Below are 17,092 nucleotides of genomic sequence, written 5' to 3' on the forward strand. Positions count from 1 at the left end.
GCCGCGGACTGCTGGTGACTGGCTCGAAACTGGCTGGAGGGGTACCAGGTATCGGAACCAGGGCGCGAGGGGGTGCCGAAGGATGCATGACTGTGTCGGAGGATCAGATCTGGAGCTCAGGTTGCCAATGGTTTGGACTGGACTTGGCGTGGCTGCGGAAACTCAGTGACTCTGGAGGGGGGGGGACCTCTCTCTTTTGCTTCTCTTTCTCAGACTGTAGGTGGCGCTTCAGGCAATTTTTGCTGATGGCGAATCTGTCTGCCTTGCAGCAGACAAAAGCAATTCCATGTAATATGACCCTGTTTTATTACATGACAATAAATGGAATCTTGTCCTAAAATATCTATGGTAAGTATTGGACCAATGAGTGACCTCAGATCAGAATCACCAAGGAAACCAGTCACACAAAATAATCACAGAAAAACAGAGAGAGAGGAAGACAGGACATATAATAAAGGTGACTGTTTATGTGTTGAAGTGCAAGAAAAATGTATAAGGGAGATGAGCTCAGTCGACAGTGGTTCTCAACCTTTTTTCTTTCCACTCACATCCCACTAAGTAATCCCTATGCCCTGGCTGCTCTGTGATTAGGAAGGGATGGCTTAAGGTGGGATATGAGTGGAAAGAAAAAGTTTGAAAACCACGGTTTTAATCGTATCTCATTGACTCGTTACGTGCACGGTTTCAGATCTCCAAAGGAAATGGGCCAACGACAATTTTTCTCAAGCAAAATATTCCAGTAACAGTCGGGTCTAGAGCAATGATTGTCAACCTTCCCTTCACACCCACATCCCACCTTAAGCAGACCCTTACTAATCACAGAGCACCGATGGCCTAGGGATTACTTAAAGTGAGTGGAAAGAAAGAGGTTGAGAACCACTGATCTAAGGACTAGAGAAATACGATATTATTGCTATAATGGAAACATAATAAAGGATTTAAATGAAAGTTGAAGCTTCTGGTAATAGGATTTTCAAAAGACGAATGAAAGATGATAAATTCTCCCCTCCATCAACTACATCAAGAAGATTAACAAGGGTGAGCTCACCCACCACCTGATTCAATGACTGATTCTTCCCCGCCATTTCAGACGCAACATTTTCCCGCCTATGCTCTGCGCCACATGGCCTCCCTCTGTCACGCAGTACTTTTGTTCTGCTTCTTGTGTAACATACGAGGTGGTTACTGATCCGCCTGCAAAGCAACCTCTATCGCAGCTCTTTCGATCCACGTGACAATGAACTTGATCTTGTTAAATCACCAAGCAACCACGGCTCTGAGAACCCCTGAACTCCAGAAAGCGATCTATCTTTCCCGTGGTAGAAATGTTCACCTCATATCTAACCCTGATTTGGAGACCATGGCATTTAGTTCTGGATACCTCAGCTAGTTAATTGTAGGGCTTTAAAAATATATATATTTGAGTGCAAGTACCCTGAAGTATTTCCCAACGTTTATTGCAAAGAGGGACATTGGCTGTGGGGATCTTTGGAATGTCCCAAATTCATATAAATGCAAATTCTTCTTCTTCTAAGCAGTGTTATTGGAAATTATTTAAATTTATCAAGCAGGGACAAAGATTGACTTAATTCCCCTTATATTCCGGCAGTAATATGTTCAGATATTGAATGTTGCTTTCATTATTTATAATGAGAAAGTTTACAAATTTGATTTTTGGCTGGAATGGAATGCAGGGCTTTGAACAAAAGGGTGATGATTTATTCTGAAGGATATCTGCGCTTCATATTGACGAACAGTGAGTGCAGATGCAATGAGGGAGGTTTCCTTCCTGGTGTCCATGTACCAAGTTTATGTGAACTCAGCTTAAACCAGTGAGTCTCCTTATTCATGTGAACGAGAACAGTAAAAACCCCAGTATCCGGCACCTATGGGGGTTGAGAGAAGGCGGATAAGGAAATTTGCCGGTTGCTTGAGATTATGTGCTGTGAGTTTGGCAAACCCACCGCCAATTTTATACTTTCGTATATTCATCCTATTTATTTCCCACAATTTTTTTGCCGGTGGCTTGAATTCTGGATAACAGGGATTTTATTGTATTTGGAATTATGTTTAACCAGTGAAATTTGCCACATGCTTATTAAACAGGTCATTCATATCAACAATTAGATTCAATTGATATTAATTTCACATGTTGAACATAAAACGTATAATAAGCATCGTATATTTCAGCGTTGAAGTCGAGTCCTGAAACCCTCAAAAATTCACTCAAAAAATGGGGATTGACGTACGCCAGAGAGGCTGTTGAGACCTTAAATTCACGTCAAAAACCGCTTGATGCTGCTTTGGCTTGTAAGTTGACCCTGGAAGCGCCGACTCGGTCTATTTGTCGACCCTGGAAGCACCTCAATGCCACTGCCGCTCCCTGACACCTCTCCCCTGCCAGGTGCCACCATAACCCACCCAGACATTCCACAACCCAGAGGTCGCCGCTCCTGCCGGGAGAACGAAGCCAGTCGCTTCTGCCATGAAGGCCGAGGTTCCAGCTCCTGCTCGGGAGAAAGAGGCCACCACTCTTGCCCGTTAGGCCAAGGTTCCCACGCCTGCCCAGTAGGCCAAGGATTTTTTTTAAAACTTGCTTGCTTAATTTACAGCTTTGTTACCTACCGATTGGGATGTTGTATCAAATTTTGGGTTGTTGCTGGGAGGCCTGGACAGTCCGAAAATGGGGGGGGGGGGGGGGGGTCGATGTATATGCCCGATATTCTATTGTGTGAGAGTTAGTTCTTATTCAATTAGTCCCATTCTCTAGTTTTTTTTAAACCATTGGCCTGCTAGTGTTCTGGAAAAAAAAATGGTGGCTCTGCCAGAGCTACTGTACCAGCAGCGGAAGAGTTGGGAGTGGAGACTCTGTGGTGCTCTACAGGGTTCTACCATCCAGGCCTAATGATGACAGCTCCACAGAGGCTTTAAAAAAACCTGTTAAAGTAGCCAACAGTGCTTTATGTTAAATCATGCGCCCAAGATGGAGGTGCCTGTGTTAACAACAAGGAGTTGCAAATTCTGGGGGGAGCGGCAGACCAGAAATGTGTGGAGAAGGAGAAGCAGAGGAGATGACCTTCCTGGATGGAGACCACGGCAGTGATCCAGTGAGAGACTCAGTGTCTGAAGTACTAACGCAGGCTGTAGGCAGTTGGCGACCTGCGGCCGAAGGAATCACACGGGGTGTGGGCTGCTGCCGACTTGCAGTCATAGGACCCTCAAGGGCTGTGGGCTACTGGAGACTGGCACATGGGAACCAGGTATTGGATCCGGGATTTGGGCGGGGGCTGAGGGCAAGAAGGGCTCCCGAAGGGGCCTTGGGCGCTGAAGGCTTCCTGATCATGTCAAAGGTTTGGACCTAGAGCTCATGTTGCTGAAGGTTTGAAATGGAGGCTGCGGGAAGCAAATCCGCAAACATTTAATGTCTCTGAAGTGGGTTACTTTTGCTTTTTCTCCTTTTGTTAGAGGCGCTGGGTAATGTTCATGGTGATTCTTTGTTTGCCATAAGGCAGGCAAAATTTGAATATCATGTCTATTCCATTTTTTAAATGTATCATTACGTTCAAATTAACCTTTGTTTTCGTTCAAATATTTTTAAAAATATTTAAATTCAGACGTACAGCACAGTAACAGGCCTCTCCGGCCCACGTACCCGGGCCACCTAATTGCATCCAATTGACCAAGAGCCTCGTATATTTTGAAGTGTGGGAGGAAACTGGAGCACCCAGAGGAAACCCACGCAGACACAGGGAGAGCGAGCAAACTCCTTACAGTCAGCGCAGGATTCGAACACGGGCCGCTGACACTGTTGCAGCGTTGCACTAACCGTGCCACTGTTTCAATTTAATGATCTGATGAGTGCGTTGAGTCACTGAGTCATGCACAAGGAGCAGGTCCTTCAGCCCAACTCATTCATGCCAACCCATTTGCCTGTATTAGGCCCATATCCTTTCAAGCCCTTCCTATCCAAATGTCTGTACAAATGCCTTTGGAATATAGAAATTGTGCCTGCTTCCACTGTTACATTTGGTAGCTCATTCCAGATGTAGAGTGCCCCTCATTGCCTTAAATCTCTGACCTTAACCCAATGGTTCTCAACCTTTATCTTGCCACATATACCACCTTAAGTCATCCCTAACTAACCACAGAGCACTCATGGCATGGTTAGTAGGGGATTACAGGTGCTTCCCGACTTGTGACCTATGCGACTTATGTCCATCCATACATACGACTGAAAATTTGTTAAAAGATATAAAATTTACATGGTTGATGTTGTATTTTACAAACTATAACAGGGATACACGGCATTCAAGAGCCATAATGTGCATACTTACTATGTTACTCTACATACCGAGGTCCACAAACTGGGTGCAGCCATCTTGATTTCTGTGCGCATGTGTGAGTCTTCGGTTGACGCATGCATGGTTGGCGTATTGGAGATCGGTTGGCACATGCGCAAGAGTTAAGGGCATGAATTCAAAATTGTTAGGGCACTTAACTTTCATGCATGTGCCAACCGAACTCCAATACGCGAACCTACGCGCATGTGCCAACCGAAGACTCACACGTGCACACAGGAATCAAGATGGCTGCACCCAGTCTATGGACTCTGGGACACCAACTAACAAGCTAATTATGCAATTCCAGCATACTTCCATTCTGAGATACGACAGATCCTTTGGTCCGAATTATGGTCGTAACTTGGGGCGTACCTGTACTTCAGATTTCAGATTTATTGTCAGAGGACATACAGAACATCACATACAACCCTAATATTCTTTTTCTGTGGGTGAATCAGAATTACTATTTATTGGTAGTGCAAAAAAAAACTGCTCATGGAGTGTACCTGTAAACAAATAAAGAAATGTAAACAAACTGATAGCGCCATACAGACAGAACAAAAAGAAAATCAATAAAGTGCACAAGTACGAGTCCTAAATGAGTCCCTGATTGAGTTTGTCATTGAGGAGTCTGATGGTGGAGGGGGAGCAGCTGTTCCTGAACCTGGTGGTACAAGTCTTGTGGCACCCCTACTTCTTTACCGACGGCAGCAGCGAGAACAGAGCATGTCCTGGGTGGTGTGGATCCTTGATAATTGCTGCTGCTCTCCGATGGCAGTGTACCCTGTAGATATTCCCAATGGTGGGGAGAGTTTTGCCTATGATGTCCTGGCCTCTGTCCACTATCATTTGGAGGTCTTTACGCTCAGGGGTATTGGTGTCCCCATACCAGACCGTGATGTATCCGGTCAGCACATTTTCCACCACACATCTGTAGAAATTTGCCAGGGTTTTCAATATCATAACATACCTCCACAAACTCCTAAGGAAGTAGAGGTGCTGACGTGATTTCTTCACAATGCCATTAGTGTGTTGGGTCCAGGAAAGATCCTCCGAGATAGTGGGAAGAAGCTGTTCCTCAGCCTGGTGGTGCTGGCTCTGATCCTCCTGTATCTCTTTCTCCATGGGAGCAGCTGAAAGATGCCATGTGCAGGGTGGAAGGGGTCTCAACAATTTTGCACGCCTCTTCAGACAACGGTCCCGGTAGGTCATGCCGATGTGGGTGGATACTCCAGTCATCCTCTCTGCCACTCCTATGTGGATTGATTTCCGATCCATTTCTCTGCAGCAACCGTACCACACTAAAATGCAGCCGGCCAGGACGCTCTCGATAGAGCTCGTGTAGAAGGTTGAATAGAGAAAAAAAACTAGTTCGTAGTAAATTTCCTACTCACTGCTGCCATATACTGTGTGGAACTTTTGTCAATAGCACCATCTCCCTCGGCTGCTGAGTTGAAGTGAATTAATACCACCCTGCGTTACAAGTTCCCTGGATCACATGATCTCTATTGCCCAATCAGCTTCCTGCTGCCCTGAACTTTCCAAATCTAACTGCCTGAGTCACCTGACTCCAATTGTCAGGTGCAGCCTTCAGATAAAATCCCTATTAAAGTTTGCTACAGTTGACAAGGCTGTGAGCATTCACCTTATCCACGTGGGCAGTGAATGCCAGATCATAACAGCTTGTTTTGATTTGTTTTGTTATTATTTTCAGCTCTTCTGGGTAAAAAATAACTCTTGTATCACAGGCACCGTGGTAGAACTGAAGGTGAGCTTCTGAAAGCTGGAAATGTGATTCACTGACAGAAGCAAGGGTTCGAATTTTTTTCTTGGATTTAATTGCAAATTCCATTTCAGTTGATTCTTTTTTATTGGATCCCCGCAGTTATTAAAAAGGACAAAAGGGATGTATCAACTTTCAGTCGCTGTAGAGAACAGCAAAATCTAAGTTGGTGATGTAATATTAAGTAAAAATAAATTTAAACATGACCTTAAATACTGTCCTCCAAAAGGCTCTCATCTTTCATGCAATTATGGGCATCTTTTGCTTTCCATACATTTCTACTAGCAGAATCATACATCTCTAAACTGGGTCCTTAGCTCACTGAGACTGCCTTGGCCATCATACAGCCACTTACACTAATCACGTCTTCCCAAGTAGACCCTGTCATCCCTCTACCTACTAGGGGAAAGTTGCCTTGGCCAATTAACTCTTCACAGATGTTACACCATCAATCAAATGGAAATGGAGAATTAAGTGATTGCAAATAGCACTGGACCATAATTATTCACCCCTCCCAAAAGGTTTGCTTAATGAAGAAAAACTTGGATTATGATAAACAACTTCAAACTGAGCACAAAGTTCATTTCAGATTGGCTGCATCACGTAGGGCTGGAGAAACATTAAATTAACTTTCATTGAATTTACCAGGCTTAATCCCATCTTCATGCTGACACTTTGTGTTAGTTCAACTGACCTAAAATTATTTTGTACTCAGCAGCTGATGCCACTCATGACAGTATCCAACAATAGTTGGCCAGCATTCGTAGAACTCTACAGCACAGAAAACAGGCCATTTGGCCCTACTTGTCTGCGCCAAAGCGTCATTTCGCTAGTCCCACTGACCTCTACCCATTCCATAACCCTCCAGATCTCATTCATGTATCTATCCGACTTAAAATTTAAGAGTGAGCTCGCATTTACCACGTCAGATGGCAGCTCGTTCCACTCTCCCACAACTTTTTGAGTGAAGAAGTTCCACCGAAACCTTTCAACTGAAAGCCATGTCCTCTCGTATTTATCTCTCCTAATCGAAGTGGAAAGAGCCTACTCACATTTAATCTTCTACAGTCCAAGGAATAAAGTCCTAACTTAATTAATCTTTACCTGTAACTCCACACCCGAAGCCACTGCAACATTCTAATAAATCTTCTTTGCACTCTTTCACTCTTACTGATATGCTTCCAGTCGTTTGGTGACCAGAACGGCGTACAATAATCCAAATTTGGCCTCACCAATGTCTTACACAACCTCACCATAGCATCCCAACTCTTGTACTCAATACTTTGCTTTGTGAAGGCCAAATGCAAACTCTTTCTTTACAACCCTGTCTACCTGTGACGCCACTTTCAGGGAATTAAATATCTGTATTCCCACATCCTTTTTCTTCCTCTGCACTCCTCAGTGCCTGACCATTTACTATGCATGTCCTACCTTAGTTTGTCCTTCCAAATTTCAATTTGTCTGCATTGAACTCCATCTGCCATTTTTCCTGCTGGTCCAGATCTCTCTGCAAGCTTTGAAATTCTTCCTCACTGTCGACAACGTCTTCAATCTTCATGTCATCAGCAAACTTTCTGATCCAATTTTGCATGTTATCAGGGTCCCAGCACCGATTCCTGACGCACACCACTAATCGTAGGCCTCCAGCCTGAGAAGCAACTATTCACTACCACTCGACCACTCTCCCTATCTATGTCATTGATCCCTCCTGAGAATACAGAGAACTTGATCCGAGATATCACGGACCCTGGCACCAGGGAGTCAAGAGACCATCCTGGATTCTCGATCTCTCCCACAGAATATCTTATCTGCCCCCCTAACTATCGAATCCCCAATCACTACTGCACTCCTCTCCTCCCTCCTTCCTTTCTGAACTGAGGGTCCAGTCTCGGTGCCAGAGATGTGACCACTACAGCTTTTCCCTGGTAGGTCATCTTCATCAACAGTATCCAAAACAGTATGCATTGTTGATGGGAAAGACCACAGGGGTACTATGCTCTCTATTTCCCTCTCCTGACAGCCACCCAGCTAAATGCTGCCTGACCTTTGGGGGTGACTGTCTTCCTTCATCCTTTCTGCCTCTAGAATGATCCTGAGTTCATCCAGTTCCAGCTCCAATTCTTGGTTTGTCAGGAGCTGCAGCTGGATGCACCTTTTGTAGGTGTAATCATCAGGGACAACTTTGCCATTCCAGATTTCCCACATCCTGCATTCGGAGCATTCCACTGCCCTAACTGACTCCATTGCTTTCTCCTCTCATATAACTAAAGGATTAATTAAAATATCAAGGATCAAAAATCAAAAATTGAACTTCCCTTTGCCGCTGCTCCTGCCAAACCTCACCGAGTTCAGCTCCAAGCCACTGCTCCCACTGGGCCTCACCTCGCTGCAACTCACTGAAGCCTCACCGCCGACCCGCCGAAGCCTCGCTGCCAACCTTCTGAAGGATGCTCCACTGCCTGCTCAGTACCCCACGCAATGGGTTCCAGTTGTTCTTCCATGGTCTCAATGTCCTGGTGAAACCTTTCACTATGTTTCTCACTAACCACACCAAGATCAGCAGGGAAGGAGTCCAAGGCCGAATGCAGAAAATGAATTTTCAACGACACGCTGCTCTTCATGGTTCTTGTCCGCTTGAAGCGTGTTGTCAATCAGCTGGAAGCAGCTATATCCTCTGAAGTTGCCAAGAAAATTCTCAACACCATCCTTAAATGCCTTTCTAGCCTGCCCAGGCCTAAGACAACATTTGCATACCACCTGCATGCCCAGTCATGCTTGAACTAACCAAAACAGCTTGCTTCGGAAGCAATATACTAGAAAGATTTAAAATATGACAGGAGATCATAAAGAGTCAGTTATATCTAAAAAAAAAGTATGTGATAGGAACATCTTTAGGAGATCACCTTCTACAGGTGCTCCATCTGGGGTGTCCTGGCCGGCTGCATCACTGTGTTGTCCTGTTGCTCAGACAAATGGATTGAAGGTCAATCTACAGGACGATAAGGGCGGCAGAGAGGATCACTGGAGTCTCCCTCCCCTCCCATTGACGTGATCTACCAGCGCGCAAAATCATCGAGGACCCCTTCCACCCCTCACATAGCATCTCACAGCTGCTCCCGTCGGGAAAGAGACGCAGGAGTATCAGAGCCACCAGGCTGAAGAACAATTTCTTCTCACAGGCAGTGAGAACGCTGAATGACCAAAGGAACTGCTCATGCTAACTGTCTGAGACTCTCATACAACAATGTTTATTTATTGTACTGTGCGTCTGTATGTGTGTTACATTTGGTTGTGTGACTGCGTGTTTTGCACCGAGGGCCGGAGAACGCTGCTTCGTCGTGTTGTACTTGTGCAATCAGCTGACAATAAACTTGACTTGATTTCACTTGATCCTTCAAAAATCCAAGAGGTTTGTGCATATTATAGTTAACTAGGTCTCTCTTTTGGTTGAAGCAGCGGAGGTTGGATTACTATGGGCTCATCTGTCAATTTTGTCCCATCTATTTCCCCAGGTTACTAAAACATGTACCAGTGATTGTTCCCTGCATATTATGCACTCAGTGTTAGATGGATCCAAACAAGCTCTTGAAAATTCAAGCCTTTAATGTTCTGTAGAGTGCTGGAAAATTGCACAACCATGTTATTTAAAGGCTTAAACTTCCAAGTTGATTCCTATCTCCATTTCTATTTTCAGCAGGTTCTAATAATGTCTGCGGTGAATTATGAATAATGCATCCGGCTCCAGAAATTTCGATTCAGACTCGAGAATATTTTACTTACAGCTTCAAAAGGAACTGGGTCCCTTTCCAGTTTGTTGCTTCTTGTCCATAGTGTCTGCATTACAAAGTTCTTCAGGGCAGAATTCTGCAGCGAGGTCTACTTTGCAGACAAAATGGGCACCGGGACAGTTAAGGCAGATCTTTGGCTCCAGTGCTGAAGGAACAATTCTCGGCACTGACCTCAAGTCAAGCCTCCCAACGCAGCAAGCTGACCGTCCAGGTGGAGGGTCGCTTCCCGCTTTTCAAAGTCCACTTCTACTAGGCAACAGACAATATCGATCTTCATGAAGTTGCCCAAGAATCTAATGACGCTAAGGAATTCTCAAGGACAGTAGGCAATTATAAATATTAAATATACACATATCAAGGTAGAAGCTGTGGGTAGGAAGGGAAGGTTGAGAATCACTGCTCTTGACCCGATTGTTACTGAAATATTTTGCTTGAGAAAAATTGTAATTGGCTCATTTCCTTTTGGAGTTCTGAAACCCTGCACATAACGAATCAATGAGGTATGATTAAAACAGGGATTTTCACATTTTTTCTTTGCACCCGCACTCCACCTTAAGCAATCCCTTACTAATCACAGAGCATCTCTGGGAATACTTAAAGTGGGAGGTGAGTGGAAGGAAAAAGGATGGGAACCACATATATTTAACAATATTGATTTATTTTTATATACGTACTGCATATAGATCACCTGTAAATATGTGTGTTATGTCTATATATGTGTTTGCATGATTTTACACCGAGGACTGAAGAACGCTGTTTCGTCCAGTTATATTTATACAATTATATGATCATTTTAAATTTATACATACAGGACGGTAACAGACCATTTCAGCCCATGAGCCTTGCCACCCAATTACTCCCAATTAACCTAAGGAACATTTCAAACGGTGGGAGGAAACCTGAGACCCTGGGAAAAACCCACGCAGACACAGGGAGAATGTACAAACTCCCTACAGGCAGTGTGGGATTCGAACCCTGGTCCCGATCGCTGGTGCCGTAATGGCGATGCGCTAACTGCTGCGCCAACCATGTCACCTTTATTATGAAGTACTTCAGGGAAGAGATCTGCTGCAAGCTCTACTTTGCAGACAGGCACAGGGACAGTCAAGACAAAGCTTTGGCTCCAGCGCTGAAGGAGCATTGAAATAAAATGATGAATTTGAACAATATAATGAGAGCAAATGGGAGACGCAAGAGACATTGGAACCTGAAGCACGAGAAGTAACCCACTGGAGGAACTCGGTGGGTGAAGTCGCTACAGTAGGAAGAAAGGATTTGATGATGGATTTGGGTTAAAACCCTTCATCTAGATCGATCACGGCTGGAATTGTTGACTTATAACCACTGCAAAAATCCAGGCGAAACACGTTTCCTGTTTCTGTTCCCTGCACCCGAGATAATCGGCAAGTGGTATGCATGCCGACCAGCACAATCCATTCCACTTCCAGTGGGCGGGCATTTACATTTTAGTTTTTCAGCCACTGATTATATGCTTACGAGAGTCAGAATTTATTGTCATAAACATGTGTCACAAAATTTGTTCTTTTGCAACAGCGTCAAGGTGCAAAAGCTGCTATTCCATAAATTTAGATAATTTAAAAACAAAATGAATTAGTGCAAAAGAGGAGAAGATAAGTGAGCTGTGTCTGTGGTTCGTTGCCTTTTTAAGAAATATCTAGACAGACAACAGGGTAACAGGCCCTTTAGGCCCAATTACACCCAATTGACCTACACCCCCAGTACATTTTTGAATGATGGGGCGGGGGGATGCCAGAGCCCCTGGTGAAAGCCCATGCAGACGTGGGGAGAACCGCAAACACCTTACAGACGGTGCGCGATTCTGACCCCATTCCTGTTGCTGGCGCTGTAGCAAAATTGCGCTAACCGGGCCGCCCCTTCAGTTGTCCATTCAGAATTCTGGTGGCGGAGGGGAAGTAGCCGTTGGATGCTCCCACACCTCCTGATGGTAGCAGTGAGAAGAGACGCAGTTAGTACAATGCCTTTACAGCGCCAGCAATCAGGACCGGGGTCCGAATCCCATGCTGTCTGTAAAGAGTTTGTACGTTCTCCTATGTCTGTGTGGGTTTTCCCTTGGGGGGGGGGGGGGGTCCAATTTCCTCCCACCGTTCTAAATGTACTGGACAATTGGGTGTAAATTGGTTGGCCCAGACTCGTGGCTTGTTACCATGTTGTATGTATGACTAAATGAATGTATGTCTAAAAGAGGGGATGTCCTTGGTATCGAGAAACTTTGGTAAGATCACGGAGGTGGGGGGGGGGGGTGACTTCAGGTTCTACCTACCCAAGTTTGTGTTCAATTATTGAAGTCTCGTTAATATCGATTGGAATCCAAAATGCTGAAGTGAGCGGGCTGGCGTAGCTTCTTGAGTACTTCATGAATCCAATTGATTAAGCTGTCAAACATGTTAAATAATATTTAATACATCCAGTGTCATGAAAGAAACAGCTTTTCAACTGAAATGTGATGGAACCCATCTATCAGTGTGTTAGTTTGGGTAATCCTTCAATAGAACATTAAACTATCAACTGCTTGAGGTTCGTTTATACATAATGAACAATACTGTTAAATCATAACACAATATATCAATTAAGCCTACAAACGAGGCTCTGTGAGCATATAATGTTTGACCATGAAGGTCATCCATAAGAAGAAGCTTTCTTGGTTTATATTTACCTGGAGAATAACAAATACTTTGAATGCTCCAAGAGTTCAATGAACCAGAGAACAATTACAGCTCAGAAACAGGCCACTTTAGCCTTTCTAGTCTGTGCTGAGCCACTTCTCCTTGCCTAGTCCCACTGTTCTGTCCTCAGTCCATAACCCATCATACCTCTCCCATCCATATACATGCCCAAATTTCCCTTAAATGCTAAAATCGGGCCCGCATCTACCACTTCAGATGGAAGCTCGATCCACACTCTCGCCACTCTCTGAGTGAAGAAGTCATCCCTCATGTTCCTCTAAACCTTTCCCCTTTTACCCTTAACCCATGTCCTCCTGCTTGAACCTCACCCACCTTCAATGGAAAAGGCTTGTCTACATTTACTCTGTCTGTCCCCTCATAATTTCAAATAACTATCAAATCTCCCCTCGTTCATCTACGGTCCAGGGAATAAAGTCCTAACCTGTTTAACCTTTCCCTGTGATTCAGTCCCTGAAGTCCAGGAAATATCTTAATAAATCTTCTTTGCGCTTATTGATATCTCTCCTATAGTTAGACGACCAAAACTGTACACTATATTCCAAAATTGGCCACACCAATGTCTTATACAACTTGAACATAACATCCCAACTTCTGTACTCAATACTTCGAGTTAGGAAAGCCAAAAGCAATGTACAAAGGAATCGAAGTTAAAGTCTGCAATGTTAGTAACGATGGGCTGGCATTGAAAATGCGTTTCATGTGGAAACGATGAAAAGATAAAGGACCAGTGCTCACATCAGGCTTGCCTACTTGGGGTATGGACAGCCCATTGCCGACTTGGGTATTTCCACAGTCGTGTGATCTCCTCAGAGCTGCAGCTTCCCTCGGAGACGTCCCGTTCCCACCCTCCCCTCCCCCCACCACATCCCAAAGGACAAAAGGGTGCCATAAATTGCCCTTCAAGGGTGAGATAGTCTTGGGGCGGTGGGGGCGAGGATGGTCGAATGATGGGAACTTGGGGAGAATAAAAATACAGGAGAGCAGAATGTCAGTGCAGACCTGATGGGCCAAAGGGCCTGATTCAGTAATGGGATGATAATCTTCAATAGAGCTATCACTCCAACACCCATAAAAAGGGACCCAAGCTAATTGCACTCTGGTTCAATTCACAATGACCTACGATGCTGCTTTGTTTAAATGAACAATTAATATTATGTTCTCTCATCACTCTTAGCTCATCTAATACTTCAGCAATTCTAATGTTAATATTTTTATAATTTTTTTTGTGTAGTTTTGCTTCAAGTATCAAATGACTTCTTCAGTGAAATTTTAGTCTGCCATTCCATTTTATCTCAAACAAAACGGGAAGTTGACAGGTCGAGGATGATTAATTCTTACATGTTGGAACTGGAGATTACCGTGATCCATGCTGATGTGGCATTGAAGTAAAATACACGATTTTTGCACTGCCGTTGAGAGATCAGAAAAATGCTTCGTCTTTTACTGAGGCTGTTTCTATTTTTTAAAATTAAAAAGAGGTAAAACAAGACAGATCAATTTTATGCTGTTTATTGAAAAGCAGAAATCAATGCAAGTTAAATTTTGCCAGAGGCCCAGGGATGTTTCGAGGTTATGGCACTTGAAGGGCTGATACCATGCAAATACAACATGGCGGCCAGCAGTGACACCTCCTCGTCGCCGTTTATTTGGACACATATAGGCGCCATTTTGCACAGAGACACCCCTGCGAGTGCCTTTAAACGTTTGTAAGATCAATAGAGGGTATGGGTGTGAGGGAGGGAAAAATTAGATTTTTGGTGGAGCTGGTTTACAGAGGTTGGAACATTGTGGGCCTAAGGGCATCTGCTGTGCAGTAAACTCCTGAGAGCATTATCAGAGAAAATAAAAACATATGCAGTTTACAAAGATCACAGGATATAGGGGCAGAAGTAGGCCAATCGGCCCATCAAGTCCACTCTGCCATTTTATCATGAGCTGAACCATCCTCCCATTCAACCCCACTCTCCGGCTTTTTCCCCGTAACCCTTGATGCCCTGGCTGATCAAATGATGTCAATCGCAGCCTTAAAGAGACTCAACGACCTCCCTTCCACAGCCGCCCGCGGCAACAAGTTCCACAGTCTACGGCCCTCTGACTAAAGAAATTTTTCTGCATCTTTGGTTTAAATTGACACTCTTTCATCCTGACGTTGGACCTTCTTGTCCTAGACTGCACTACCATGGGAAACATTTTTGCCACATCTCTGTTGGATGTGATGGGATACATGCAAGACTCAAGGGTGGGTAAGGTGTAAGCATCCCTTCCCCATTTGCAAGTGATGTTAGAACATGAACACAAACTTCCTAAAGCAGTCAGCATCGAGGGCAACTTGTTTTCATTCCACTACTCTGGGTGTAATATTTCTTCTTTGTAATAAAGAAAATGGGTTCTTTTGTATTAATTATATTTTATTAACAACTCACATCCTCATGGGACATCCATTTTGCATCTAACCTGAGGTGGAACATATCATCTCTGACTCCCTCTAGTGGTCAGGAGGATCACTAACTCCCAATCCCCACATCCCCTTCCCTTAAGATGTTGAACCTAGCAACATTGCACTGTAACAGAGTATTTGTTTCATTTTAAGGTTGAAAACAATTTTTTTAAAATGTCTGCAGTTCTTTTTCTTTTGGACATTCATCCTGCTTTGATAGCATGCGCGGATCATCTCAAGACAATTGCATGTTGTCAGCTGGTCCACCACTGTCTAGCACTGGAGGTGTTTCCTCTGTTGCGGTGCAGGCTGGATCTTCTGCATTTGTCTGCTCTTGCAGCATCTCTTGAGTTTTCAGCAGGCTCTTTCGATTCCTCCTCAGTATTTGACCACCTGACAGTATAAGATCTTGGATGTACGTCCTCCAGAACAGTGGCCTTCTTGTCCCAGGTGTCGGAATCTCCGACTCTCCCTGAGTCGTGTTGTGCCAGTGGCCCTAAGCTTCTTGCTAACTTGTCATTGTTTGACTTTTGTCTCCTGTTGTTTTCCGTTTGACATCTCTGTTCTTGTTTGGGTCTGCAGAGTAGGGAAGTGTGGTGCGTAGTCTAGGTGTCATCAGGAGCTCAGCAGGTGATGGCCATGTTTAAGTGGTGAAGCTCAGTAACTAAACAGAGCTAAGTAAAGATCTGAGCCACTGTCTTGTGCTTAACGATGTGAACTCCCTTCTCTGCTTTACCGTTTGACTGGATATGCAGAAGGCTTGAAGTCACATGTCAAAACAATCATACTCTTCCGCAAAGTTCTGGAATTCTCCACCACTGTAGCATGGCCCATTGTCACTATAGCCCAGTGGTTTTCAACCTGCTGCATTAAATTCAGATTCCAATGCCACCAGTGCTCTGTGTTTAGTAAGGGATCGCTTAAGGTGGTACATGGGCCACTGCTTTAGACCCAATTGTTACTGAAATATTTTGTGTGAGAAAAATTATCATTGGTTCCATTTCCTTCGAAGTTATGAAACCATCAATGAGGTACGATTAAACAGTGGTTTTCAAACTTTGTCTTTCCACTCACATCCCACCTTAAGCAGTCCCTTACTAATCACAGAGCACCGATGGCCGAGGGAAAGCTAAGGGGGAATGTGAGTGGGGTGGGCGGGCAATTTGAAAACCAGTGACAATTTAAGGAATTCTATATCTTGCAAAGGTTGATTTCATATATTTCTATCACGGATCATTGCATGTTCTTTCTTTTACTTTTTGCACATAGAGAGGGGAAAATAGAAGGAGAAACCAGAATCTCGAGGCCATCTCAATCAGAGGGAGAGCACTCGTTTCTCAACCTACTCCCTCTGTCCTGCCCCGTCTACGGCAGTGTCTGCAAGAGGCAATATTGGCTTCATCCAGCTACCTCAAGAACCCAGCGTGGTGATTGGGGATTAGTGACTTTCTCCTTTCAATAAAATTGCATGGTCTTTGGTTCCGTGTGGATGTACTCAAATTTATATGACTTTCTTCTTTCGATATAACAGAGATAATTCATGAGAGTGATCACTGGTTGACCTTTATGTGTGAGAACAGTGGAATGAGCAAAATGATTCAGTGGTCACAAGGTCGGAACAGACAACATTTTTGTAAATTATTACTGCAGAGAGAGAGAGAGAGAGATTCTCTATCTCAGAAACACGCAATCTCACAAAAAACATACGTTAATTCCGATCTCCTTCACTTTTCAGCTCTTCAACCACGGGGAAGATCACATTCTCCCATTAATTTTCCCTGTAGCATATTCTCCTCCCTTGTCCGACCATTAGGCATTTTCTAACGATATTTTCATCACTCTCCCCTCTGATTCCTTCGCCTCTCGTGTGAACATCTGACCCCTCCGACTACCAACTCCATCAATGGGGACCAGCAGGTCCGCAAACCCCCCCCCCCCACTCCCTGATCCCAATGGGAGACGCAGTGGCGCAGCTGGTAGAGCTACTGAGGCCCCGGTTCAATCCTACCCTCCGGTGC

At 44.4% G+C, this 17,092-nt stretch overlaps 1 long non-coding RNA gene across 2 annotated transcripts; it reads left to right on the forward strand.

Moving 5' to 3' along the window:
• The first annotated feature begins 380 nt into the window (after nt 1-380).
• On the forward strand, nt 381-16,574 carry LOC138746313 (uncharacterized). Of its 2 annotated transcripts, XR_011346858.1 has the most exons (4): nt 381-457; nt 2,191-2,310; nt 13,869-14,115; nt 16,344-16,574. It is a non-coding gene; the product is annotated as an uncharacterized lncRNA (long non-coding RNA). The 2 variants fall into 2 exon arrangements; XR_011346857.1 differs by lacking the exon at nt 2,191-2,310.
• Nucleotides 16,575-17,092: the final 518 nt, after the last annotated feature.

The sequence above is a fragment of the Narcine bancroftii genome, chromosome 11 (assembly GCF_036971445.1).
Source record: "Narcine bancroftii isolate sNarBan1 chromosome 11, sNarBan1.hap1, whole genome shotgun sequence".
Taxonomy (NCBI): domain Eukaryota; kingdom Metazoa; phylum Chordata; class Chondrichthyes; order Torpediniformes; family Narcinidae; genus Narcine; species Narcine bancroftii.